The sequence below is a fragment of the Triticum urartu genome, chromosome 1A (assembly GCF_056163025.1).
Source record: "Triticum urartu cultivar PI428250 chromosome 1A, HENAU_Tu73, whole genome shotgun sequence".
Lineage (NCBI taxonomy): Eukaryota > Viridiplantae > Streptophyta > Magnoliopsida > Poales > Poaceae > Triticum > Triticum urartu.
Genome location: NC_141873.1, coordinates 272,331,790 through 272,335,920, shown reverse-complemented (window position 1 = coordinate 272,335,920; position 4,131 = coordinate 272,331,790). Strand labels below are relative to the sequence as shown.

At 60.9% G+C, this 4,131-nt stretch overlaps 1 pseudogene; it reads right to left on the bottom strand.

The window, feature by feature from the left end:
* Nucleotides 1-2,524: 2,524 nt before the first annotated feature.
* Nucleotides 2,525-3,579, bottom strand: LOC147990839 (uncharacterized; annotated as a pseudogene).
* Between the last annotated feature and the right edge of the window lie 552 nt (nt 3,580-4,131).

The window sequence follows — 4,131 nt, the reverse complement described above, 5'->3', positions numbered from 1 at the left end:
GCCGTGGTCGCCGCGCCGTGGTGACGCACGCCGTCACCCCAGGAGCCCACGCTGCAGACTCCTCGTGTGAACTCGTGATGTGGGTGGCAATGCCTACGCGCACTTGGATTTGCTTTCCGCAGTTCTTCTCTGCCGATATGCCGCTGAGGGGCCCCCTCGAGCTTTGGCTGCAGCACGCCGACTGCGACGCCCTGGTGACTGGAGCGGAGGTTGAAGCCGTCTCCCTGGCAAGATCTTCATGACCCGCGGCAGGGGCGAGGTTGCTCGAGTCTGTCGTGCGGAAGGCACCCTCGCATCTATTTTGAGTGCGACGGCGCCTCCACGATGTTCTTCAAGGTCTTCGACGAGGAAGGCCGCTGCTTGGAGTGCTGTCCTGAAGGGGGTCGTCGGGACGGCGCAACGGCCAATGCCGAGCCTGCCGCTGGCTTTGCCAGCAGCTCCTCCAGCAGTAGTGGCGGCACTTGGGAGTCCAGCGACTCTCCTGAGCCCTACGAGACCCCAGAGACGAGCGACGATAGCTACGTGCCCCCGAGCTCTCGCCGCGCCTGGAGCAAGGCCGCAGCGTCCGGCCGCCGTTGTCATTGATCTGGATGGGGTTGGCGCCGGCCTCCCATGGCCCACTGTTGATGATGGCGTCGCTCGCGCTGGCGCGTGTAGATAGGGCCCCTAGAAACTCCCTTCTTTTGTTCCCTGCGAGGAATCGAGATGGACCCTGCGGGGGCGTGTAAAGGGTCTGTAATGTCTTTTGTTGATATTATCCTTATTATGAAAATTTGCAAACACATGTCCTGTTTCGGCTCGGTCTCCCCTTTCCAACCCCGCAGCAGCTTGGTGCTCTACGCCGACAGGTCCCGGTCCCCAGGCAGGCTACAGCCGTCGCTGGTATGCCAGGTCGTGATGCATGGTCAAGGCCAGGAGGTGAGCGGCCCGAGGTCCAGTAAGAGCTCCTGAGGCGCGATGCTCAAGAGGTCCCCTTTACCGCACAAGCAGCCACCGAGAGGTAGGAAAGGGAGGCGACATTGCCGTGACAAGGCTGCAACAAGTGAGAATCCTATGCCGTAGCACTTGGTAGACCCGGGCGCGAAACTTATCTTGGCAGTCCAGAGTCGGTTCCTTGTGCTGCTCCAAACTCATGCGTCGACGGCCGTAGTGTAGCTAGGTTAGGATCGTGCGAGCCTCCCCCTCTTCTCCACGCTCTTCTATGAGCTCTACGTCCTCAGGTCCCGGCCCTCGAGTGAGCTCAGCCGCTGCTGGTATGCCAGGTCGCGGTGCCGTGGTCAAGGCCAGGGGTGAGGGATGGAGAGCCAGTAAGAGCTCCTGACTCGCAATGCTAAGGAGCCCCCTTTTATCGCGCAAGCGAATTGCATGGGAGAAGAGGGAGCCCGTGGTACCGCCTGCTATTGTCCTCAGGAGGTTCCTGCAGTTAGCATGAGGAGGGACACAAATTGCCACTACGATTGCCGGTCTGCCACTGGTCGCTCCGCAAGAAGATGAAGGCACTGAGTGTCTGGTGAGGTGACGTGCATGGGCGTGCCACGAGCCAGAGCTCGACCGCTCAGATTTTTCAGCGTTGCGGGGACAGACCCGAGCACAAGCATCGTGCCAGCATGAGTAGCTCCCATTGCGGGACGAGCATGGGGCAGATCAGCGACACGGGTGGTCACGATGGGTGACAATCAAGCAGGTAATAACCATAGATAGCTTATGCAAGGGACAAACTGGCTTAGATAAATGCAAGAACGATACATGCCACTGGGACGGACCCGAGCGGCCTGGGGATGATGTAGCCCAAGGGGCGCCCCCAGTGAGGTAAGCTAAAGATGTAAGAGGATACACGCCGCAGGGACAGGCCCATGCGACCTAGGAATAATGTAGCCCGAGGGGCGCTCCCAGCTGAATGAACTTGGAAAATGTCACCTGGTTTTGTTGCCGAAGGAGTGTTGGGGTAGCTGAAGGTGCGCGCTGAAGAAGTCACTCCTCATGAGCCGCCAAGACCCGAAGCCTCGGGAGGCTCTGGGGGCTCAGGTGGCTCCCCGAGGACCGTCTCCATCTCCGCCAGGACCGCGTGATGCCTGGCCTCCTAGGTTGCCAGGATGCTTCATAGGTTGCGCTGGAAGGTAGCTGCCACGCTCGGCAGGCCAAACGGCATGCGAACATAGCTGTGAGGTGGACCCTCTCACCGGCTAGCGCGTGAAGGCCAGAGGCGCTCCTAAGATGCGGCCCTGTTGAGCCCTAGGATGTCGACGCAGACGCGCAGCCCGCCATCCTCGCCTGGATGGGGAGCTGCACCAGGTGGGCGGCGGTCGCCGCATATTGCCCTTGCTTCTTGAAGCTCCTGGATGGCCTTGACGATGAACTCCTGAGCATCGGGCGCTCCTCGCCCGGTGCCCTCCTAAGGGAAAGGTGCCACGGAGCACGCCTCCACGTGGTGCCCAAGCGCCTCCCTCATGATGTCGGCTAGGTCTGAGGCCCTCCAGAAGAGAGCCCCTGAGCCCTGCCCGAGGAGGGCGCTAGGCGTGCCTTCCTATGCGAGGGAGGGAGGCTCCCCAGGTGTGGGCGCCGATCCTGATATGGCACTGCTAGAGGTGCCGCTCCCCTTAGGTCCTGTGCGGACTAGTTGCTTCTTCTTCTTGAGGGTGGCTTCAGGAGGGTACTGTGTGCCCTTGCTGTCAGGGTCTTCGAATGCTGCGGCTTGGAAGGCGCGCTCGAGGGAGCACACCTCATCTCTTTCTTCGTAGGGGACTGTGATGATTCCGCCTCTTCCTGGCATCTTGAGGATGTTGTAGCCATGGGGGGTCACTGCCATGAATTTGGCTAATGCTGGGTACCTAAGGACGGCATTGTATGGCAGATGGATGTGAGCAACGTCGAAGTCGACGAGCTCAGTGCGGTAGTTGTCACGCTGACTGAAGGTGACAGGGAGGCGGACCTGCCCTATCGGGGTGGTGGAGCCGTCAGTCACTCCTGAGAAGGGCTTGGTGGGCTGAAGCTGATCGTATGGCACTTGGAGGCTGTTGAATGTCTCGACAGACAGGACGTTAAGCCCTGCACCGCCGTCGATGAGGGTCTTGGTGACTTGGACATTGCTGATGACGGGTGAGCATAGCATCGGGAGGATGCCGGCGGTCGCCGTGCATTTGAACTGCTCCGCCGAGCTGAAGGTGATGGCGTACTTGGACCACCTGAGCGGGCTCGTGGCCTCGAGCCTGGGGAGGGCTGCATTCACCTCGCGAGAGAACTGCTTGAAGATGCGCTGGGAAGCCGGGGCCCGAGCACCACCCAAGATGCAAGCGATGGCGTGCGGCTCCTGGAAGCCCCCAGCCCCCTCGTCCTGATGGTGGTCGTCGTTCCTTCATGGTGGTGGTGGCAGTGGAGGGAGGCCAGGATTGCCCTGAGGATAGTCCTCGCGAGGCTGGTCGCGCCAGGTGCCCTCACGAGGCTGCTCCTGCCAGTGGTCCTCACGAGGCCGGTCACGCCACTCCTGGCGGGGGCCGCGGTCGTCCCAGCGTCCTCCACCTCGTCCTCCTCCTCGGTCGTAGCCCCGGTCATTGCGCTCGGGGCGTCGACCGAAGCGTCCATCTCGGATGGCCCTGAGTTCTTGACAATCGTTGGTGTTGTGGCTGTGCACATTGTGGAAGGCGCAGAATGGACGGCTGCCCTTGGATGACTCGGGATGGTCCCGGCCGCACTTCATGTCCGGCTCTGCCGCGAGTATGGCTTTGCGCTTCACGTCCATGACCTTGGCCTTCTTCTCCTCTGGGTCGGCAGTATGGAGCTTGAGGAGGGAGAGACACCCCTCCTCAGCTCTTGCACACTTAGTTGCTATGTTGAACAGCTCCAGAGTTGTGCATAGCTCCTCCTTCATATTGATGTCACGGACGCCATCGGAAAACGCTGATATGATGGCCTCGTCCGTCACCTTGGGGATCTTAAGACGAACGTTGTTGAAGCGTTGGATGTATTTCTGCAGGGTCTCTCTCGGTTGTTGCTTGATGTGGCGCAGGTGACCCGCGGTCGGAGGGCGGTCGCGAGTGCCCTGGAAGTTGGCGATGAAGCGGTTGCGCATCTCACCCCAGGAGGAGATTGATCCCGCGGGCAGGTTCAGGAGCCATGAACAGGCGCCATCCTTGA